Source organism: Oryctolagus cuniculus, chromosome 2 (genome assembly GCF_051225735.1).
Source record: "Oryctolagus cuniculus isolate XC-2025 breed Fujian yellow rabbit chromosome 2, ASM5122573v1, whole genome shotgun sequence".
Lineage (NCBI taxonomy): Eukaryota > Metazoa > Chordata > Mammalia > Lagomorpha > Leporidae > Oryctolagus > Oryctolagus cuniculus.
This window is the reverse complement of record NC_142868.1, coordinates 203,225,197-203,249,832: the sequence shown is the minus strand read 5'-3', so window position 1 is coordinate 203,249,832 and position 24,636 is coordinate 203,225,197. Positions and strand designations below refer to the sequence as shown.

Sequence of the window (24,636 nt, the reverse complement as noted above, 5' to 3'; positions counted from 1 at the left end):
CTCCAGTGCACCTGTGTGGTTTGACTGGAAATTCAGAGTTCACTCTGCACTGGGACAGAGCTCAGGGAGGGCTTGGGGGACGTCCCACGAAGTGGGTCTGTGCGCTGTACGGTGCATGTGTATGGGGGCGGGGGGCATAGGCACATGGGCGCACTCCAGGCTGTGAATCGCTGGCTCACTTGGCACACAGGCTGGGATCGCGAACAAGCAGCTCCAACATCGTCCGCCCCTACTGATAATCACAGGTGCTCCACATGCCCAGCTCGGGTGTCACTCTGGACTCTTGCCCTACCCTCAGATGGTGCCAGGGCTCCCTGGCACCATCCAACAACACGTCCCTGGAACTCCAGTGCGAGTCTTGGGCTCTCTACTGAACCAGACAGGCATCTTTCTAAGAAGGAAGCCTTCAATGTTAAAAAACACACAGCTCCCAGAGGAAATAACAGCAAGTAATCCCCATGAGGCACAAAACCACACCAGAAACACCAGAAACAGCAAGAAAGGCAATACAAGTCCTCCCTCCAGAAGGAACACAGTAACACACGGACACTGGACGGTGACGAAGGGAGACAGATGACACCCTGAACAGGAATTCAAAATAATGATTGTAAGGTTGCTGAAGAACACACAGGAACAGTTGCATGCAATCAGGACATCGATACACGCCGTGGACAACCAATTTTACAAAGAGATAGAGATAGTGAAGCAAAATCAAAACAAAATATTATAATTGAAGTATTAAATAAGCTAATTAAAATATACAGTGGAAAGCCATAAGGACAGATGTAGTGAGACAGAAGAAAGAATATTTTATCAGGAAAAAATGTCTTTTGAAAAATCTCAGGAAGACAAAAAAAAAGAAGAAAAAATTTTAAAGGTTAGAAAGACTGAAAACAGTGTTCAGGATCTATGAGATACTATCAAACAACCAAATATTCAAGCCTCAGGATTTCCAAAGGAATGGGGAAAAGAATGGCTAAGAAAACTTATTCAGTGAAATAAAGGCAGAAAGTTTCCCCAATTTGGAGAAAGATATGGAAATCCAAATACAGGAAGCACATAGAACCCCAAATATTCATGATCAGAAAAGATCCTCACCATGGTACCTTATAGCCAAGCTTTCAAAAGTAAAACATAAAAGAACATCCTAAAATGTGCGAGAGAGAAGCACCAGATGACCTTTAAAGGAACTCCCGTCAGATTTATAGCAGATTTCTCAACAGAAACTGTACATACCAGGAGAGAAGGGAGAGATATAGCCCATGTCCTAAAAGAAAAAAAAAAAAAAAACTACCAACCCAGAATACATAGCAAATCTCTCATTTATAAATGAAGGTGAAATAAAGATCTTTCAAGGTAAGTGAAAACTAAAATAATTTATCACCACCCAGCCGGCTTTATAAATGATATGTAAGGATGTACTACATAAAGAAACAAATAAAGATAATCAGTATATAAAATAATATGAAACATAAAATCTTCTAGTGTAAAAACAAAGGAGAGTCAAAACAAAAAATAGAAATATTCATGGAAAAATGGCAGGACCAAGTCATTACTTATCAATAATAACCTTGAAGGTAAATGGACTAAATTATCCAACTGAAAGATACAGACTGTCTGGGTGGATAAGAAAAACAAGGCCCTTCTACAGGTTGTCTACAAGAAACACACTTCACCATTAAAGATACACACAGACTGAAAGTAAAAGCATGGAAAAAGATATTCCATAGAAACATAAACAAAAAACGAGCAGGAATAGCTATTCTCATATCACACAAAATAGACTTTAAGACAGAAACTGTAAAAAGAGACACAGAATGTAATTATGTAATGATTCAAGGGATCCATTCAACAGAAAGATATGACTATAGTAAATGTATATGCACCCAGAACCAGGGCACCCAGTTTTATAAAACAAATGCTAATAATGGATCTAAAGGGAAACATAAACTCTAATATAATAACAATGGGGGATTTCATCACCCTACTTTCATCAATGGACAGATCGATCAGACAAGAAAAATCAATAAAGAAACAACAGAATTAATCTACACTATAGACCAAATGAACCTAACAGATATCTACAGAACATTTCACCCTACAGCTGTAGAATACATATTCTTTTCATCAGTGCGTGGAATATTCTCTAGGATAGACATAAAATAACTCTGAACAAATTAAAAAAAAACTGAAATCATAACAAGTATCTTTTCTGGACATAATTGAATGGAGCTGGAAAATAACTACAAAAGAAACTCCAGAAAATATACAAAGACACAGAAACTGAACAACGTGCTCCTGAATGAAAAGCAGGTCACAGGAGAAATCAATACAAAAATTAAAAAATATCTTGAGTGAAAATGAAAACACAACACATCAAAATTTATGAGATACAGCAAAGTAGTGTTAAGAGGAAATTTTAAAGCAATAAGTGCCTATATCAAAAAATTTAAAAGATATCAAATCAATGACCTAAGAATGCATCTCAAGGACATAGAAAAATAAGAACAAACCAAACCCCTAATTAGTAGAAGAAAAGAAATACTAAAGATTTAAAAAGAAATTAATAAAATACAAACCTAAAAATAACAAAAGATATGGGGCTAGTGCTGTGGCATAGAAAGTTAAATCCCCTCCTGCAATGCTGGCATCCCATATGGGCACCAGTTAGAGTCCCAGCTGCTCTTCTTCCATCCAGCTCCCTGCTAATAGGCCTGAGAAAGCAGCAGAAGATGACCCAAAGGCTTGGTGCTTGGGTCCCTGCACCCATGTGGGAGACGTGGATGAAGTTTCCAGCTCCCAGCTTTGGTCTGGTATAGTCCTGGCCATTTTAGCCACTTGGGGAGTGAACCAGCACATGGAAGCACTCTCTCGCTCCCTCGCTCTCTCACCACCTCCTTCTCTTTCTGTAACTCTGCCTTTCAAATAAATAAATCTTTTAAAAAATACAAAAGACCAATGAAATGAAGAGCTGGTTTTTTTTTAAGATTTATTTATTATACTTGAAAGTCAGAGTTACACAGAGAGAGGAGAGACAGAGAGAGAGTGAGAGAGAGAGAGAGAGAGAGAGAGAGAGGGAGGTTTTCCATCCGATAGTTCACTCCCCAATTGGCCGCAGTGGCAGGAGCTGCACCAATCTGAAGCCAGGAGCTTCCTCTGGGTCCCCCATGTGGGTGCAGGGGCCCAAGGACTTGGGCCATCTTCTACTGCCTTCCCAGGCCACAGTAGAGAGCTGGACAGGAAGTGGAGCAGCCGGGTCTTGAACTGGCACCCACATGGGATGCTGGCACTTTAGGCCAGGGCATTTACCTGCTGCACCACAGCACCAGCCCCAAAGAGCTGCTTTTTTGAAAAAAAATAAAATAAACAAAGTTGATAAACCATTGTCCCAAGTAATCAAAAAAGGGAGAAGACTCCAATTAACCAAATCAGAGATGAAAAAGTAGATGTTACATCTGATACTACAGAAATAGAAAGAATAATTAGGGGGCTGGCTCCATGGCTCATGGGTTAATTCTCTGCCTGTGGCACCAGCATCCCTATGGGTGCTGGGTTCTAGTCCCAGCTACTCGTCTTCCAGTCCAGCTCTCTGCTGTGGCCCGGGAAGGCAGTGGAGGATGGCCCAAGTACTTGGGCGCCTGCACCCGCATGGGAGACCAGGAGGAGGCACCTGGCTCCTGGCTTCGGATTGGCATAGTTCCGGCCATGGCGGCCATTTGGGGAGTGAACCAATGGAAAAAGAAGACCTTTCTCTCTGTCTTTCTCTCTCACTGTCTGTAAATCTACCTGACAAATAAATAAATAAAATCTTTTTAAAAAAAAAGAATAATTGGGAATTATTACAAAAAGCTATATGGTAACAAACTTGAAAATCCAGAAGAATTGGACAGACTTCTTGATACATATAATTTTCCAAAAGTGAAGCACAGAGACATAGAAAACCTGAATAGAATAATACCAAGACTGAGGCTAAATCAGTAATAAACACCCTCCCAACAAAGAAAAGCCTTGGATCGGTAGCTTCACTGTGGAATTCTTTAAAAAATAACTTATTCTAATTCTTAAATTATTAAACACAATTGAAATGGAGGAACCCTCCCAAACATTCTATGAAGCCAGCATTACCTTAATTCCAAACCAGAGAGATACAACTTGTGGGGAGCAACTCGGACTAGACTAAGTTACTGGAATTAAGACTTATTCTATGCATCTGCTCTCCCACAATATGGCGCTGAGAAGGGAGTAACAGCTTCTACACAGCTGCCTCCAGTTCAACCAATAGACTGTGGGACCTGCTCCTGATTGGAGGAGAGCAGCGTACTCGGCGTGTGGGTAGCAGAGTTGGGATTGGTGGAAGAGGACTATAAAGGAGGAGAGAGACAACATGCACCAGGAACATCTAGGGGGAACATCTATCTGAAGGAACACCTGTGCAGCCCCCGAGAGAGCCGGCCAGCGGTGTGCCGCTCCCCTGCGGAAGTGGGGAAAAGTGGCAGGGGGAACCGCCCTTCCACGGAGGTGGAAGGGTCAGTAGCCAACCCGGGAAGAACCAGCAGCAAACCCGGGGAGGGCCGAGCAGACAAAAGAACAGCGCAGGGTCCTGTGTCGCTCCTCCACGAAGACGGGGAGCGACACAACTAAAACAAACTGTAGACTAACATCGTTGATGAACACAGATGCAAAATTCCTTTACAAATACTAGCAAATCAAATCCAACAACAGACCAAAGAGATCATCCACCTGGACCAAGTAGGATTTATCCCAGGGATGCAGATATGGTTCAACATATGAAAACCAATAAATGTGATACATCACATCAACAAAATGAAGGACAGAAAGTGTATGATCACCTCAATAGATGTAGAGAAGGCCTTTGATAAAATACAACATCCTTTCATGATTTAAAAAAAAAAAAAAGCCTTTAAAAATTGTGAGCGTACAAAAAACAAGTATATAAGTCAATATTTGATAATCATACAGCCAACATCATAATGAGCTGGAAAACGCTGGAGGCATTTCCACTAAGATCCAGAACCAGACAGAGATGTCTCCTCTCACCATTGCCACATAATTTAGTTTTGGAAGTCTTAGTCAGAAGCATTAGGCAAGAAAATGGGATAAAAATTGGAAAGGAAGAAGTCAAATTACCCCTGTTTGCAGATGATATTATTATTTTTAGGGGGAACCTGAAGATTCCACTAAGAGACTATCAGAACTCACAAGAGAATTCAGCAAAGTTTGAGGATCAAAATCAACTCACAAACTCAATGGCATCCTAATACACCAAAAATGCTCTGAGAAAGAACTTGTAAGCTCGGTCCCTTTCACAATACCTACAAAAAGTTAAATACCTTTGCATAAATTTAATTAAGGATGTGAAAGATCTCTACAATGAAAATTATAAAATATTAAGGAAAGAAATATAAGAAGAAACAATAATGGAAAAGTCTTCCATGTTCATGGATTAGAATTAATATCATCAAAATGTCCATTATCCAAAGAAATTTAGATTCAATGCAATCCAAATCAAAATATCAAGGACAGGCCAGCACAATGGCTCACTAGGCTAATCCTCCACCTGCGGTGCTGGCACCCCGGGTTCTAGTCCCAGTTGCTTCTCTTCCAGGCCAGCTCTCTGCTGTGGCCCAGGAAGGCAGTGGAGGATGGCCCAAGTGCTTGGGCCCTGCACCTGCATAGGAGACCAGGAGGAAGCACCTGGATCCTGGCTTCAGATAGGTGCAGTATGCCAGCCGCAGTGCGCTGGCTGTAGCAGCCATTTGAGGAGTGAACCAATGGAACAGGAAGACCTTTCTCTCTGTCTCTCTTTCTCTCACTGTCTAACTCTGCCTGTCAAAAAAAATTCCAAGGATATCATTCACAAATCTAGAAAAAAATTCCTAAAATTCACATGGAAATATAACACAAAAGACCCCAAATAGCCAAAGAAATCCTCAATAAAATCAAATCTGGAGACATCACAATACCAGCTTTCAAGATATACTACAGGGCTGTTATAATCAAAACACCCTGGTACCAGCACAAGAATAAACACGCAGACTAATGAAACAAAACAGAAACCCAGGAATTAATCCACGAATATACAACCAAGTAATCTTTGATAAACAAGCTAAACTCCTGAAATCATCAAATTACTAAAGCACAGAAAAAATGCTGCAAGACATTGGCAAAAGCAAAGATTTCTTTGATAAGATCCAAGAAGCACAGACAATAAAGACAAAAATAGACAAATGGGATTACATCAAGCTAAGAAGCTTCTGTACACCAAAGGAAATACTCAACCAAGTGAAGAAGCAACCAACAGAATGGGAGAAAATATTTCAAACTATGCAACTGATAAAGGATTAACATCCAAGATATGTAAGGAGCTCAAGAGACTGGAAAACAAAATGTGGGGAGCAACTCGGACTAGACTAAGTTACTGGAATTAAGACTTATTCTATGCATCTGCTCTCCCACAATATGGCGCTGAGAAGGGAGAAACAGCTTCTACACAGCTGCCTCCAGTTCAACCAATAGACTGTGGGACCTGCTCCTGATTGGAGGAGAGCAGTGTACTCGGCGTGTGGGTAGCAGAGTTGGGATTGGCGGAAGAGGACTATAAAGGAGGAGAGAGACAGCATGCACCAGGAACATCTAGGGGGAACATCTGAGGGAACACCTGTGCAGCCCCCGAGAGAGCCGGCCAGCGGTGTGCCGCTCCCCCGCGGAAGTGGGGAAAAGTGGCAGGGGGAACCGCCCTTCCACGGAGGTGGAAGGGACAGTAGCCAACCCGGGAAGAACCAGCAGCAAACCCGGGGAGGGCCGAGCAGACAAAAGAACAGCGCAGGGTCCTGTGTCGTTCCTCCACGAAGACGGGGAGCGACATAATGGTGCCGTGACTCGGATATGAAGCCTAGGCAGGGTCCTGTGTCGTTCCTCCATGAAGACGGGGAGCGACAACAAAATGAACAACCCAATTAAGAAATGGTCAAAGGATATGAACAGCATTCTTTATATACACAAGCATTTTTAAAATACAAATGGCCAGCAGACACATGCAAAGATGCTCCGGATCACTAGCCATCAGGGAAACGGAGATGAAAACCACAATGACGTTTAACCTCACCCCAGTTTGAATGGCTGCTGTCTAAAAATGAAAAAACAGTAAAAACAGCAAGTATGTGAAGAGAAAGACACTCTAATACACTACTGGTTGGAGTGTAAACTGGTACAAGATTATGGAAAACAGCTCAGAGGTTCTTCAGAAAACTAAAAGTGCATCTGCCGTATGACCTGGCCATCTACTCCCGGGAACATATCCAAAGGAAATGAAAGCAGCATTTGAGAGAGTTATCTGTACCCCATGTTTATGGCAGCTCAATTCACAATAGGTAAGCTATGGAATCAACCTAGGTGTCTATCAGCTGATGACTGGGTAAAGAAAATGTGACATAGATGAGTGACCAAATACCATTCAGTCACAAAAAAAGAAATTCTGATATTTGCAACAAAACAGATACAACTGGAGATCATCCTACTAGGTAAACTAAGTCAGACACGAAAAGAAAAATGTCATGCTTTCTTTATTTGTGGTAGTTAATACATATAGGTATGCTACTCTAGCTTTAAAGAGCCACAGTTCTAAAATTGAGTGGCATGGACATCTTCTGATTGCTGTTTCTAACCCTTGCCTTTATTCCTGTTGGACTACGGCATTTTTACTTTTCACTTGTTGAACTCTTTATTTGGTGGAGCATTAAGCCTTTCACTATAATGTAAATTCACAATATGCTGTCTCAAAAAGAAAGGAGAGAGGGAGAGGGAGTGGCAGGAAGGGAGAGAGAAGGAGGGAAGTATCGTGTTCTTAGAACTGTATCTGTGAACCTCATTGAAACTGCTCTCTTTGTATTAGCATCATGTTAACATGAGAATTGAAAAAATGGTCAGCTGAATACAATTTAATTTGATTCATTTTCCTTTTAAAAAGAAATGTGTGTGCATCTTACCTCCCTTTGGGAAATGAGCACCTCTCACAAAATCCAAAAATAAGGAAGGACCACAGCCTCTGAGCCTGGGTCTTAAGGACAAAGGAAACCAACTCAGTACAAAAGAGGCTGAAGTCGGAGATCACATTCATTCAAGGTCAAGGCCCAAACCCCTCACTGCACAGAGGGAGAAACTGAGTCACAGAGGGAAAATGGTGTGCTGCGGCCACATAGCCACATAAAAAGGAGCCAAGGTGAGGCCGTCCCTCCAGGCCTCATCACCACAGGACAGAGGGGATAACTGACCATGGCCACCACTGGCATGGTGCTGAGAGAATTTCTGTGCCTCCGCTCAGCCCTCCTGCTGCCGACCACCTGGCCATTGGAAAAGATGAATAACGCATGCTTGACTGCAGTGAGCAGCATGGAACTGGATAATTCCAACAGAACGCACATCCTAAAAACATGCAAACTCAGGAAAGAAGGAGCTGGTGTCTCCTACTTCTGAGATGAGAAGCCCCAAGGATCCGAGTTTTGTGAACCTGCCCAAGTCTCACACTTAACATTGGAACTGAAGTGAGGCCCCCACCCTCCTGGTTCCCAACTGCTTTTCCTTCCAGGAACGTTTGCTCTGCCCCTACACTACTCTCCCCTCCTCCAGGAAGAGCAGCAAAGGGCGGCTCCGACTGCATTTCTTCAAAACTGGCGGAGTGCCTGCCAGTCAACGGCCTCTTGCCATTTCTACCAGCTGGTCACCTTGTTCTAATCCTGCTGCCGCCATCAACCACCACCACCTGTAACAACACTCACTCACTAACACAGCACTCTGGGTTCACGTGAACACACTTGCAGGCTGTTAGTGATGCAATGCTAAAATAAATTAGCTAAAAATATGATAAAATAGAGAACTCCAGATATTTCATCTCAAGTTTGGAAGAAAAATGTGGTTCCTCTTCCCTGAGTTTAATGTCTATGACACCTTGGTCCGACCACTAGATGAGACCCAAGTCTTTGGGCAGATGGCACTCCACGGGATGGTGAGGACATGTGTTCCCCCAAAGGCTCAAGTGTTGGAAGCCCAACCTCAAGTCCACGTGCTGATGGGGCCATGGGAGGGGATGGGGATTAGATGAGGTCTTGGGGGCGGAGCCTCTGAGAGGGCGGAGCCCCGTGATGGCAGTAGTGGCTGCAGGAGATGAGGGACCCAAGCGGGCACACAGGCCCTGCTCACCCAGCTATTGTCTCTCCAGACGCCAGTGCCAAGCCCTTAGACTTCCGGCCTCCAGAACCAGGAGCTCAGTTCTGCTCTGTGCAAACCACCCAGTGCACGCTGTTCCGTTACAGCAACAGAAGATGGACTGAGATGGTTCCCCACTCAAGGCAAACGTGCTCACTTCAAACACACTTTTAAAGAAAAGATATATTTATTTATTTATTTGAAAGTCAGAGTTACAGAGAGAGACAGATCTTCATCCATGGATTCACTCACCAGATGACCTTAATATCCAGGGCTGGGCCAGGCCAAATCCAGGAGCCAGGAGCCAGGAGCTCTGTCTGGGTCTAACACGTGGGTGGCAGAGGCCCAAGCACTTGGGCCATCCTCTGCTCTTTCCCAGGCCATCAGCAGGGAGCTGGATCTGAAGTAGAGCAGCTGGGACAGGAACTAGCACCCATATGGGATGCTGGTGTCGCAGGTGGCAACTTTACCTGCTATGCCACAACACCAGCCCCAAACATGGCATTTTGAAACACAATATGAAACGACAAAGCCAGACATGTCACACACCCTCCTTCAAGTGGAACAGAGCAAATCCTATCCAGGGGACCACTTGGACCCCTACTGAGAGAAAAACCCCAGTCTGGGTAGGAAAAGGACACAGGAGCAAAGGGACCCTGCAGGGCTCCACTGTGGACACAGCCTGGCCAGGCCCCTTGCCACTGCCCTCCCTGCCCTGCCTCCAATGCTGAGCTCAAACCAGCACCTTGCAGGCCCTCCCAGCTGTCCCACCCTCCACTGCCCTCCCTGGCCTCCCAACTACCATGGCAGCTGACTGTTGACGCCACAGATTCTGGAGAATGACTGCATCCTGTGACTGCCACGCACACGACTTCCAGGAGCAGAGCCACATCCTATGACTGATCTGCCACGCATTGCACACACAGAGCCAGGCACGCAATGAATACGCAGTAACTGGTGACAGCATTGCTCGACCCCCTGGGGACTCAGGAGTATGCAACCACACTCGGAGCCAAACGAGAGCCCTCTCCTTCTGTTTACCACGTACCGGATTGCACGGTCTTGGGGTACCTGACCTTGATGAGGTCTGACACCAACAAAATGCCAGTGTGTGCAGCCATACCATTACTCTAATACAGCTCAGTCCTCACAGCACACACTCTGCAGTCAGGACGTTGGGCCAAAATCCCAGCTGCACCACTCCTGCCTCAGAGACTTGGACCAATTCATTCAAATCTACATGTACTTCCTATCCCTCAGCTGAAAAACGACTGTAGCATAGCTTACATATCACACAAAACACACTTAACACAGTGCCTTCCACAGAGCAAGGGGTCAGTAAGTGTTAGTGTTCTGTCATCGGCATGATGACGGAAGTGATGGTGATGATGGGGGCGGGTGGGGTGGGAAGAGAGGGATCAAGTCCTATAGCAATGAGCCAATATAAAGTGACCTGGTTGGGGCTGGTGCTGTGGCATAGCGGGTAACGCCACTGTGTGCAGTGCCAGCATCCCATATAGTCGCCAGTTCGAGACCCAGCTGCTCCACTTCTGATCCAGCTCTCTGCTATGGCCTGGGAAAGCAGTGGAAGATGGCCCAGGTGCTTGGACGCCTGAACCCACATGGGAGACCTGAAAGAAGCTCCTGGCTTCGGATCAGCACAGCTCTGGCCATTGTGGCCAACTGGGGAGTGAACCATTGTTTGGAAGACCTCTCTCTCTGCCTCTCTCTCTGCCTCTCTCTCTCTCTCTCTCTCTCTTTCAAATAAATAAATCTTAAAAAAATAAAAATAAGCTGAACTGGCCATTATCTCCTCATCAACCCAGTTCCATGAGACCTCACTCACTCCCAAAGTGGGCACTAACCCTTCTGAGGGTGTTGCACCAGTGGCCTAATCATCCCCCATCAGGCCCTGGCATCTCTCAACACCGTTACACTGGGGACCAAGCCTCGATGGTGGGGATGGTAGACCTGGTGATGATGGTAGTGATGGGGGTGATGATGACAGCAGTGGTGGTCATGGTGATGATGGTAGTGATGGTGATGATAGTGGTGGTGGTCATGGTGATGATGGTAGTGAGGGGGTCGATGGTGACGATGGTGATGGTGATGGCACTGATGGTGGTGGCAGTGGTAACGGCGGTGATGATGATGGTAGTGATGAGACTGATAATGGGATGATGATTATGCTGATGTTATCATGCCCTTGTTCCTATCCCTGAACTCCCCTGGCCTCTGCCTCCACTTCTCTAAGTTCTGCTTACAGTAACTCTAGTTCTTGGAACGTTGGCATGAATTTTCCAAAAAAAGAATTTGTAAGCGTGCCTTTCTTTTCTCAACAGGAATGAAACACCACTAATTAATGAGCAGGGGACTCAAACATGCTCATCACTTCATCCAATGAAAGTGATATTAAAGTTAAAGAGCATGATTCTAGCATAGCAGTTGGCCCAGCAATCCCAAATTACTGATGCAGGGCTTGAGAGCGACGGAATGACAGGCTTTTTATTTTAAACATGGTGGATTACTGTTAGTGATAATCGTATACAGAGTTGAGAATGTGCAATGAGGAATATGAATCCTATTACCCATGATCACAAACAATGGGAGAACTTTGATGAGCGTTTTCACACTTGCCTTCTTTCTAATGTAAGACAACAGGAGGGGTTTTCCTGTCTCCACACAGGGCCTGACAAATAAGACGCACACTTGGAAGCCATTCGCACTTCTGACAGCCTTCTATGGCTAACGGCTCGGTTTCTGTGAACTGTTCAAAGGCAGTGCCTAGTATTTTACTTTGTTACTTCTGTGCCGAAGTGTGTGCTGGGAAATTGGTTTCAGAAAGGAGAATTATGCATGCCGTGTCTGGACCAGCCCACCACCAATCAGACCTCGCCCATCATAGCCAAAGAAAGGCTCGGCAATGCAGCCGCACCGACTGCGGGCCAACCCTGGCTCTGCAAAGGCGTGAAGCGGGGCGTGGGCATCTCCCATCCCCCGAACGGACACGCGCAGGCCCAGGAGCAGCTACTGCGGGGCCGGTGATGAGCAACACCCAGCTCCAGCCTCAGCAGGCTCCCTGTGCAGACAGGAGCAGGTTGGTCTGCACAAGGCTCCACGGGAGGTGCAGGGCAGCCTGTGGACGCACGCGTGGACAGCTTCCCCTCCACACCAGAGCTCGCCTCGCCACACCGCGGGTCCCACCTGACCTCGTAACCCCCACGGTGCCCAGCACACTCAGCACAAAGCAGAGTGGGTTAAGGACCTGGCAGTTTTGTGCTTCAAACTCAAAAGGAAATAAAAAAAAAAAAATCTGGCAAATCTAACCACCCAAGGAGGGAACACTATTCACTCACCAACCTCCTAAATCTTTCTCAATGGAGCGAAAATCAGCACCCTGGGGTGGGGGAGGTGGATGACTCACCACAGCGGGAAAGCCCTCTGCACACCCCAGAGGGGTGAGTGGAAGAAGGGACTCCAGACACCCTCCCAGGGGCTGGCCTGTGCGCGGCAGCTATAGCCGCCACCTGCAAGGCCGGCATCCCATATGGGAGCTGGTTCTCGTCCTGGCTGCCCCACTTCCAGTCCAGCTCCCTGGGAATGGCCTGGGAATAAGCAGTGTGGGAGACCCAGCGAAGGTGCCCAGCTCCTGGCTTTGGCCTGACTCTGCCTCGGCCATTGCAGCCACTTGGGGACAGGATCAAGGGAAAAGCAGCAGGATGCCGAGGCTTCCAGGGTTCCAGGGCCGGCCAGAGGTCACCAGGGAGGAGCCAGGGCCCTAAGAGGAGGGAGTGGCACCCACGGCGGCCCTGAGGCGGGGGCGAAGGCTTCTCTAATAAATGAGGAGCGTATGGGTCTCTACCGTGTGCCCAGTGCTAGGCCTGATGAGGAGGCATGGAACGGAGCCGGAGATGTTCAGCTGTGAGGCCCACAGCCCGGTGGTGGAGGGAGCGGCTGTGACAGGCCGTGTGTGAGTTCCCGCCACTGACGCCAGCACCACCGACGGCCAGGTGTGGGCGAGGGCACACGGGGCCCAGCCCCGGCACTGCATCTCCCCGTGCACAGAGGGGTCCAGGGCGTCCCCTGGTGTGGAGCGGCAGTGGCTGTCAGGACAATCTGAGGATTTCCTTCAAATGACGCAGGCCTCCTCCCACCAGCAGCTTCAGCGACCTGGCGTCCATCTTCTGAAATACTGACGGGGCCAGAGAGAGGGCACGAGTGGGACCCAGGGCTCAGGGCTCGGCTCTCCCACCTCCTCCTTACCAGCAGTGGGGGGGGGGGGGGGGTGAAGCGGGAGCCCTGGATGCGCAGGGGTGAGGCACCGCAGGAGACAGACCACGGCGGGGGGCGAAACCTCTGGCGAGCTGGCTTTTGTCTTTCCCTGGAGAACAGCCCCAGAGGCTCAGAAGGCTTCTGCATCCCCGCTTCCCCTGGGCTGACCCTGCTCTCTGCGGGGAGGGGCTGCACTGTGGAAACCTCGGGAAAGGAGGAACACGTGGCGTCCACGATGGCGACCCCCACCAGTGCAACATGGGAAAGGAAAGGATAATCGGCTTAGAGAAAAGCCCGTTTTTTCAAGGCTTTTTGTGCGTGAGCGCAAACTCTTGTGTTAGCTAACTTAAGCACAATTGCATCCCGGGACAAGCAAGCCATTTGTCACTGTAGGAGTAATTTTTCTTGGGGACATTAAAAGCAATTTTAAAAAGTAATAAAGTATTTAAAGGGAAATTGTCAGGTCAGAAATTAGACTTTCTAAAAAATACATCTCTTTATTTCTTTATTCCGCCTTAAAGTACTTAGTCCACTGCGCACATCTCTGTTTGAGAAAGTTTTCCAGTTCTGCCACTGTGGTCAGGGAAGCTCAGCCCTCAAGGGGCCCAGAGGTGGACATGCTGATCAGGTCCTGCTGACAGCTGTCAGTCAGAATAGGGGTCACACACCCGCCTAAGGGCCACCGATGGAACTGGCGCCAGGAGCGGACCCTGGTGCTGCCTGTGGACATTCGTCGGGGCTCTCCCGTCCGCCCTGCGTGGTGCACACACCAGTGGAAGAAGCCTCAGCAGAGGAAGAGCTGAAGGGGGCTGCAGAAATGGCTGCTGAGAAGGTGGGACGCCCGAGCCCAGCTCACCCGGCAGAGGTCAGGACCAAGGTCGGGCACAGGCATGCGAGCAAGCGAGCTGGATTCCTGCGTCCAGATGCCAGACCTGCAACGCACGGACAGCTCCATTGGGACAACTGCCTATAAACTGCCAAGTGCTGCCCAGTGGAACTCATTGCCGGATGCAGTTAAACAAATAAATCTCTAAAAAAAATTCCACTGTAAATTCAGTTGGCCAGTGAATACACATAGTTCTCAAAAAGTATGGTCCAGGCTAGCGCCGGCCGTGGCGGCCATTGGAGGGTGAACCAACAGCAAAGGAAGACCTTTCTCTCTGTCTCTCTCTCACTGTCCACTCTGCCTGTCAAAAAATAAATAAATAAATTTTTAAAAAAGTATGGTCCGGCCAGCGCCGGGGCTCACTAGGCTAATCCTCCACCTGTGATGCCGGCACCCCAGGTTCTAGTCCCAGTTGGGGCGCTGGATTCTGTCCCAGTTGCTCCTCTTCCTGTCCAGCTCTCTGCTGTGGCCCAGGAAGGCAGTGGAGGATGGCCCAAGTGCTTGGGACCTGCACCCACATAGGAGACCAGGAGAAGCACCTGGCTCCCGACTTCAGATCGGCACAGCGCACCAGCTGTAGTGGCCATTTGAGGGGTGAACCAATGGAAGGAAGATCTTTCTCTCTGTCTCTCTCTCTCACTGTCTAACTCTGCCTGTCCAAAAAAAAAAAAAAAAAAAAAAAAAAAAGTATGATCCTATTGTATGGAGTGGGATGGTGAGACCCAGAGGGCTGGGCTCAGCTGTTGAGGGTCACAGAAATGTCCAAAACGTCAGTCTAGAACTCAAGGTGTTCTCTCACCTCAGCCTGTTCCCGCTTTTTGCCTGAACTCACTACAGCTCTGTTCACCCCTCTATGCCAGCCAATGGCTTTGGTCACTGCCCCTGCTGTGCCCAGGACGCCCCTGCGCCAGTGCGCCTGCCATGAGCAGGCCAGCTTTTCTCACCACCCCAGCCCAGGACAGATCACCACGCACAGCAACCCTGCTAACCTCCCCACCCTCGCCAACTCCCACGGCCGCTCAAAATATTCCGCAAATAAATATGCTACTTTTCCAATTCAGCAAACCTTGTACAGAGTTATTTGGTTCTTCAGCTGGCAGGGGAGTAGGACTGGGGAAACAGGCCTAGCCCAGCCTCACTGTCCTGTCTCTCCACCTTTCACTGCCATTGGCCAAGTCACAGGTTGCAGATCTGCGGCGGGCTCAGCAGGACCCTGGCCTGTGCCCACCAGCCAGGGGCGTCCCCACAAAGGGCGGGGCATCCCAGGCCACTTCCCCCAGCTGCAAAGGAAAGCACAGGGCAGAGCTTGCTGACTCAGCTGCAGCCCCACTGCTGTGTGAGGCACACGCGCTGGCAGGCTCCTCAGCAGCCCTGTTAGCATCAAGGAGCTGGCCACGCCCGCAGTGCCCACGTCCTCCTCCCACTCCCTGGAGAGAAGGCCTCTGTAAGGGTAGCGCCACCTGCTCCAAGAGGGGAAGGGGGACACAAAGTCAGCCCTTCCCCCGCCGCATCGGCCTTCCCAGCAAGGTCAGAGAGCGGCCAATCACATGGGACCTAGGCCCCTAGGTGAGAGAGCGGCCAATCGCATGGGACCTAGGCCCCAAAGTGAGAGAGCGGCCAATCGCACGGGACCTAGGCCCCACCCACCAGACCTATGGGACCAAGGACAGCTGGCCAAGTCTCCTAAGCCCTCAGCTTACGTTGACTGGGTTGTAGGACCCCAACAGACAGCACAGGAGAGCCCGGGGGATGCGGTCCTGGCTCAGGACAGCTGGGGCTGTTCCTACACGCTCAGCTCTGCCCTCCCCTTAGTCTAGGACGATGCCCATCAGCGGCGTCTCACAGGCAACCACAGACCACAGTGGAGACGGCTGAGCTCCCACAGCCTCCAGTCTCAGACGGCTCTGTGCGACCCCGATCTTGGCGGGGAATCTTCCCGGAGTAAATATTTAAATGAATACCCACATCCAGCCACTCCTGGGCAAGATACAATTTAAGAACTGTCTGTAGGGAATTCTCTCTAAACGAACAGGTGCTTTGTCCTGACCACGTGCCTCTGCGTGCTGACAGCCCCGATGGTGGCCCTGGTGAGAAGGGGCAGACGGTGAGCTCCAGGTGATCCGTCAGTCGAGGTCCCACTGAACCCCTGCACTGAGGCAGCAGGGCCCGCACTGGGCCCTCGGAGTGACTGCAGCCACATGAGCAGAGCACGGAGGTCCCAGCAGGTTCTGTGCCTCAGGGGTCACTCAGCACCAGCAGGGCTGCCCTTGAGCAGCGTGTGCTGAACGCCACGAGGGCTGATCTGTGTCCCAGATCTCAGAGGAGACCGTCTCCTTCACACATCAGTGAACGCCGTGTGCACCTACTGTGTGCTCAGGGAAGGTGGTGCTGCTCGGGGATTTGTTTTCACGCTTTCTTGTTCCTGCCCACCTCATGGTAAGGATCCTGAGACCCAGAGGTCCCTCACATGTCCCAGAGGACGGCTCACATTCCAGTCCCATGGATCTGAACAGGCACAGTGAATGGACAGCTAAGGTCACGCACAGGTGCAGTGGTCAGAGTCTGCCAACATGGCCCCTAAGCTCGAGTGAGCAGCTCACAGGGACTGAGTTAAAACTGAGACTGTGTCGACGTGTTAGTCCTTTTCATCTATGGCTTTGCTTTCCAACTGCAATCCAAACATGAAATGGAAAATTCCAAAAGCAAACAATTCTTACGTAAAGAAAACTAATAAGCTGAGGTTGCTGTGGTCTATGGTAAGCTGTTACTGTGTCTAGCTTACAAACTAAACTTTTTCGTAGGGATATACGTATAGACGGAAGAAAAGACAGCACAGTGGGGGTCAGCACTGTCCAGAGTTTCAGATGTCCACTGGGGAGACTGGAACCCACTCCGCAAGGCTAAGAGAGGACTTCCGTGCCCACCGTAGACTTCGGGTGGCGTAGGAAGATGGGTTTTTTTCATGCATGGAAGGGAGCTGAACACATGAGAGACGGAAGTAGGATCGCACCTTCCGGGTCGGGTAGCCCAACCCTCCCATAGGACAGCAGGAAAACGCACTCTTGTGGGCAGTGGGGAGCGAGTCAGCACCTTGGCACTCTGGACACCAAGCCAGAGGACTCCTTGCGGTGGGGATTTCCTGTGTGCCTAGGGTCTTAACAGCCTCCCGGGCCTGCACCCACTAGATTAAGGTAGAACCTCTGCCAGGAACATCAATGAAAGACGTCTTTAGATTCAGCCAGACGTCCCCCTGAGAACCACTGGATTGAGGTAGCCCAGCTGCTTAGGGACAGAGCTAAGACCACAAAGTCTGGCATGTTAATCATCAAAACAGGGTCACTTTAGAATCGATGAAGGATTCCTACAACTCAGCAGTGAAAATCAAACCTGAATTAAAAACACACGAAAGATCTCAACATTCTGCAAAGAAGATACACAACAGGTGCTCGGCTCACCAATCACTAAGGAAACGCAAATCAAAACCACAGTGCGACACCGCCTCACGCACTGGACGGCTATTCTAAACGAGGACGAGGAGGCGCGAAGCAGCCACTGCTGCTGCGGGTGTGGAGGCACTGGAACTCCCGGACACTGGCACTGCGGAAACTGTGCCGCGGTTCCTCAAAGTTAAAGGGAAACTGCCGGCTGCCCCCGCGCTCGACCTCCAGGTCCGCACCAGTCAGCTTTGTCGCTTGGCGAGCATCGAGGAGAATCTCCCTGAGGGAGAGGGGCTTGTTTCGGCTCAGTTTGGGGAGGTTCACAGTCCAAGGTTGGGGACAGCCTGTGGCTCAGCCTCCGGTGAGGCTGCGAAGAGCGGACAGAGGGACAAGCCGGGATGCCGAGAGCGCAGCTGGGCCCAGTCAGCTTCTGCACCCGGCCCCCTCACGGCTCCACCTTCCACGGCCACACCCCACAGACCCACGGACTTCTCACTGGGCCTGACTCTGGGCACCAGAATCGGATCAAGCCCACACTCTTTGTGCCATCAGCCCCTGCCCCCATTTTTCAGATGAACAAACAAGGGGGGGTACGGAAGGTCAGTAGCTTTCTTGGGGCTCCACAGCTGGTCAGCACAGGTGTCCAGACACAGGCTGGCCTACAGGCTCAATCACACTCTGTGGCACCCCCTCTTGAGCCTTCAATCTCCCATCCCTGGTCTGCAGCTTCTGCACATCTCCTCTGCTGTCTAATTCATTCATTCACCAAGCTAAACACTTCTCCTAGGTGCTAAACCACAACACGAGAGATACACAGCGCTCACGCTGCTGCCCGCCCTCCAACAAGAGCACAGGCATGGGAGAGGGAGGACGCAGCCTGGCCTTGCATCTGGACATCTCCGGCCGAGGGGCCCTCCCTGTCAGTTCTCAGTGACCCTCGAGGAACCACAGCGCCTGGGGAGGGTGGGGGGAATCACAGAACCCTTCTGTTTCTCTTCCCTGAAAGCGGGTAAACCTTAGCGAGACCCTCCGGACTTGCAGGACAAAATGAGGGGCGCGATGTCCCTGGCATGGTCCTGACCCAGAGTGCGTGTCCAGTGCAGGCCAGCTATTGTGAACACGGAAGCAGCTCGTCTGCCACCCGTCATCAACACCAGGGAGAACCGACTGGGGACAGAGAGGAGAGCGCCTCGGCCTGGTGCAGCTGCGCCACCTGTGCCCACCTCCCACTGCTGCCCAGCAAAAGGGGCAGAGGGAGGGTAACAGAGGCCAGCCAAGCCCCCAGAAGGTGGGGGCCCTCTTGCCCTCCACGTTCCCTCAGATAACCAAACTCGCTGGTGTCAGCCAGGGCGGCCCCCTCCTCCCAACCAGTGCCGTGGTTCAGGAGCCACTCACCGGGACGGAAACACCGGAAGCCATTCCCCCTGCAGCTGCACGCGGCCTCAGCTGCGCCCCCTTTCCCTGCATTTGTTCTTCCATACTTCTCCCTACCCTTCAGCCTCTCTCTCTCTCTCTCTCTCTCTCTGCCTCTCTCTCTCTCACACACACACACACGCACACCCACACGCACACTTCTCTCTTTCCTTCTCATTTGGCTCTTGAGAAGTTTAGAACAAAATTCATCATTCGGTTCCAGCGCTAAGCCTCTCAAACATCTGAAAATCATGCCATCCCTCCTGGTCCCCATCGATCCGCTCCCTGCGGTATTCCACATGTGACTTCACGGTGCACAAGCCTCAGTCCTTTCTGGAACTGGGCACTTGTAAAGAAATAATAGATTCATATCGAATGTAAGGCATCCTCCTAGAACTGTTTAAAATGGGAGAGGAGAGGAGAGAGAGGGGAAGAGGGAGAAGAGGAGAGGTGAACCCGTGATGTGAACTCTACACAGTTTTCATTCTTTCTCTAAAAGTTACGGCTGTAAAACATTGCAGGTAAACTGAGCATCCCACTTAAACTGTCCTGGGGTCTTTCTCTTTTAACAAAGTTGGGAGGTTCTGAAACCTAATTGCAGATGTTGACGGGGGTGGGGGCATTATCACTTGGTGGTGGTAGCTACAGTCAGACAGAATCGGAATCCTGCGGGGAAGCCCTGGGTGGGTGCAGCCCCTGCTTCCTGCATCCCCCACAGTCCCGCGTGGCCCCGCAGGTGTGAGCTGAAGGGAAGGTACTGACTGCGTCCCCCACAGTCCCGCACTGCCCTGCAGGTGTGAGCTGAAAGGGAGGTACTGACTGTGTCCCCCACGGTCCCGCGCTGCCCTGCAGGTGTGAGCTGAAAGGGAGGTACTGACTGCGTCCCCCACGGTCCCGCACTGCCCTGCAGGTGTGAGCTGAAAGAGAAGGTATTGACTGCAAGCTTTGATGCTCTCCCAGCACTGCAGCAAGCAAGATCGCGGCAGAATCGATCCCCACCCCGGGGAACAGAGAAACGCTGCCGAGGGGCTGGTGTTCTGCTGCGTTTTTAATTATTGTTTGAGTCAGAGAGGAAACTAGATTACTAGGAGCATCTCCTCAAAGCAAAGGCAAAATCTAATCAATGCAAGCAGCCAGAGAACGGTCTGGAAAACGCTCTGAAGTATGCATCAGGTCCAGCGGACAGGCGCCTCTGTGCCTCCAGGTGCATCCCCGGCAGAGCGCCCGGCAGAGGCAGGCAGCAGCCGTCCAGGCGTGAACACTGCAAGCCACCCCCATTCACCACACAGACCCAGCCCCGCCTGCATCACACAGCCATCACTGACTTTACAGGAGCACAAAAGCAAAGTCTCAGAGAAATTGGTGCTCTGTGCCTTTAACTTCTCCACACTAAACACCATGGATTCCACCCGCACCACTGAGAAGGTGACCTTTCCGGTGACACAGCTCCTGGCTTCCAGAAAGCAGCGCCTGGCGCCAGCAGCTGCTCAGACGCGTGGAGCCCAGGAGCCCCTGAGCCCACGCGGGCCAAGCACCCCGGGGCGCCACGCTCACAGAGTGCAGGCTGCTCCCGCACCGTCCGGCGGTTCCCATCTACACTTGAACCATTTCACCAACGCCTGCTTCACAAAACCCACAGGACCTGTGCTGTACTGGACACCGCACTCGTGTCAGGAGAACCGGCCTTGCCGTGCCAGGAAAGCGGCAGCAATGAGGCAGTGTCTGGAGCAGGGGTGGACGGGGGTGTGGGGAGGACGTGGAAACACCAGGGGAGATCCAGGGCGGCAGGAGGAGCGGGCTTCCCGGAGACAGCGCAGCCCCAGGCGCGGGCGGGGTCTGAACACACAATCACCCTGCCCACCGCAGGCTCCCCACCCACAGCTGAGGAAGCCAGGACCCCCGCCCTGCAGGGCAGCAGGACAGACTGAGGCAGTGTGCCCCGCACACATGTCCGCAGCGTGGCCTCCCGACCCCCAGGCATTTGATCCAGGTCTTGAAGGCCAAGGAGGCACACGCGGGTCAAGGGAGGAGGGTGCCCCAGGAACTTGGGGGTGAGGATGTCGCAGGTCCAGGCAGGTGACCTGCAGTGCTAAGGTGGGTAGGAAGGTGGGCAAGTCTGGCTCCCGCTGGGTCTGCACTTCCTCCTCTTGGGACAGGGGCACCTCATTTTCACACTGTGTGGTGGATGGGTACCCCCGGCAGGAGCCCCGGGTTAGGCACTGGCTAGGGTGGGGGTGCAGGTTCGAGAAACCCCGAGGGGAGACTCAGAGGAAGCAGCTGCAGAGACTTGAGCGTGGTCAGGAAGGGGTGAACTAAACAAAACCCTGCGCTGGACTCCCTGGGCCCCGAGTGCTGGGACCATCACATCCGTGGGTCCAGGGCTCTGCGGGGAGCCCTGAGGGGACCCAGCCCACTGGGGGAAGGCGCCTCACCACCCCCAGGGACAGGTAAGCAGGTGCAGGCTGTTGTGGCACAGAGGGAGGAAGGCAGGCAGAGTGGGAAGCCCATTCCAAGCAGGAAGTGGATGCACAGAAGGCCCAAAGTCACAGCCAAATCACGGTCTCAGCCCTGGGAAGTCAGGAGACCGCGTCCTCCCCAGAAGGCCACATGTGGCACTGGTGGTGCTGTGGCCACGAGACACAGGACTCCCCCACTGTTCCGACTCTCGAGTCAGGGGAGCCTGCAATGTTGAGCACCCCCAGGGCTGCTCTGCAGGAATCAAGGCCCCTGGCTCTGCAGAACAGGCCCCAACCACAGGGACAGGAGAGGAGCTCACATGGTCACAGGTGGGCACAGGCACCAGGTGTCCAGCGTCTCACACAGCCACGCTCTCGGGGGCTAGCCCACGCCCCTCATGCTGTGGGAAGGACAAACAGCTCTAAAAGCACTGCTCGATCCCAGAAGGGTGGGTGAGCAGCTGAGATGGCCCCGAGGTGTGCTGAGGCTGGCCTGCTGGCAGGAGTAAGGCCAGGGGCTCGACACCCCCGGCCCTGAGGCTTCCCTGGTGTGAAGGAAGGCAAGGTGCACCATACTGGCAGTGCTTGGCTATGTGCCCGGTGCTATCCCCACCCGTCCTGGGTTTACACCATGGCCACCTAACCAGGTCCCCAACCAAGGCCCCACCAGGAGACGTGAGAGCCCTGGCTCCCAGCTCCCTCCCACTAGATGCTGTGGACTCCTTGATGGCATTGATTCCCCATCATAATTTCTTAGTTATTCCCATGTCCCATCCTCGGCTTGTAAGTGCCTTGTAAGTGCCTGCGCCTGGTGTGAGGCCGAGGCGGGGCCACCGTTTGTGGGGGACGAGAGCCGTGCCCACTGACATCCGCTTCTCTCCCTGCATCCCCATAGGTTTAGTGACACGCAAGGCCTGCCTTCATCATCAGCTGCTCTCCTAAACTCCACGGCACAGCCTTCGGGGACACTAGCTGCGAACGCGGTCTGGAGACCCAGTGCAGCCCTGGCCCTGGCCCCTTGCCTGTGTGTGGTCCTGCTGGAAGCAGCCCTTGGTCAGGGGAGACCTCAAGCCACTGTCATCTAGGAACTACTGATTTGGAGCCACGCTGGACTCAGGTCCACACCTCCCCCCAGATGAGTGACTTGACACGAGTGACTTGACACATCCACAGCCTGGGTCTCCTTTTGCTGCAGCAGTGGCCTTGACTCATTTTACAAACCAAGAAAGCAAGCAGGCAGAGCTTAGACTGGAAAAGCGTCCAGGCTCCCACCGAAGACTTACACAGCCAGTCTCCTCTCTCACCCCAGAGAGGGCACAGAACCAGACACCAGAGCTCTGCCACTGACCGCGGCCTGCAGAGGATGGGAGAGGTGGACAGGTGCCCAGGGAGGAGGGCCTTGGTGAGGTCAGTTGGAAGCGCTGCAGGCCCGCACCTAAACAGGGAAGTGAAATGTGCGGCTGTGTCTCAGGGAGGTTGTTTTGTCTTTTCCGTCACAGCACCGTCCCCAGCCCTGCTCCTTCCGACCAGGCCATGGTCAAGCGTCCCCCTCCTTTCGGGACAACTGTCCCAAAGTCGCAGAGCCTGCAGATCAAGAGCTAATTCCACACAACTGAGAACGGAGCCCCAGCTACACTGCAGTTAACTTGCAATTTTATTTACATAGCGCAAGCCAGCGAAAGCCACGCTGAGCCCAGACAAAGATGGAAGAACTCTCCCGGACGCTCCCACAGGCTGGCAGTCCTGGGGTGGCTACAAGGCCGGGCTCCCCGCGGGCGTTAGGGAGATGGGCCACAGCACTTCCTGTCTTCTACCTGACCCAGGTGCCCTCGGGGCGAAATAAGGGAAGGGACAGAAATGAGGTGGCAGCCCATGGCGTGGCCCCTCGCTGGGCATGCAGGACTTAGAGGGTCGGGCTCGCGAGGCAGCGGCGGCCCGTACAGCCAGGAGAGAATGCCGCAATTTCCCAAATCCCGCCCTCCGGACAACCTGCCAACCTGCCACGCCAGGAAGGGCATCCTCAAGCGGAGGCGTCCCCCGCAGCCGGATTCCAGGGACCGACAAGGTCTTTCATCCTGTCCTTCCAAGCCTGCCACTATGGACCCCAGGGGGCAGAGCAAACGCCAGCCCAGCCGACACGCACATCCTGGCTGTCAGGGTACCCAGGGGCACGCACCCCTGCCAGCAAACAGGGCTCTGCGCTGACAGCGGACCTTGCAGAATGATGGGAGGAGGGTCCAGGCTCCGGGCACACACGGCGCCTCCGCACGGAATGAGACTTGGGCGTCAGCCTCCACGCAGGAGCAGAAACAGCCGCGGCTGACCAGGGCCACGATCGCACGCCGAGGGTCAGCATGAGGGACCCCCAACCCCCACCCCGGGCAATCACCCTGGATGAAGGCCAGGCTTCCAGGGAGGGAGCCAGCCGGGCCACACACGGGCCACTTCAGAATCAAGCCCGGCTCCAGGGCCACCAGGCTTGGGGGCTGAGAGAAGCAGGCCGCACCACCACCCCCCACCGGGGAACAGGCTTCCCCAGGGCGGTCCCGAGATGACAGACAGGTCCGCGGGGCCACACCCTTTCCCGAGCGACACTTCCCAGAAGCCCTTTCGCCTTCTCCTCTCTCGGCCTGGCTGCCGCAGGTTCTGAGGCTGAGGCGGCCGGCTCTGAGGCGGCCGTGGGCAGCGCGAGCGCCAGGAGGCCGCCCGCGCCCTGTGTGCCTGTGCGCTTGTGCTCGCCTGTCCGGGGTGCGGCTGCGGCTGCGGGCAGGCACCCGGGCCTGGAGGCCCTCGCTCCTCCTCGGCCTGGACAGCCGCAGGAGGGGCCGGGCTCCGCTTGCCCGCACTGGACGCCCACGCGGCTCTCCCCGTGCCGGGCTGACAGAGCCCTCCCTCCACCAGGAGTGTCCCTGCCGGGAGCCGTCTGGTTCCTGCGCTCCTGCGGACTCCG

The 24,636-nt window shown here is 52.1% G+C and overlaps 1 long non-coding RNA gene across 6 annotated transcripts in view; it reads right to left on the bottom strand.

The window, feature by feature from the left end:
• Nucleotides 1–24,636, bottom strand: part of LOC127487512 (uncharacterized) — a 223,757-nt gene that overhangs the window by 148,937 nt on the left and 50,184 nt on the right. The window contains exon 3 of one of the 6 annotated variants that reach the window (XR_016230665.1): nucleotides 13,996–14,426. The exons of the other annotated variants lie outside the window; for them this stretch is intronic. This is a non-coding gene — a long non-coding RNA (uncharacterized LOC127487512). Of the gene's footprint in view, nucleotides 1–13,995; nucleotides 14,427–24,636 lie in introns of those variants that run through there. 6 annotated transcript variants of the gene reach the window in all.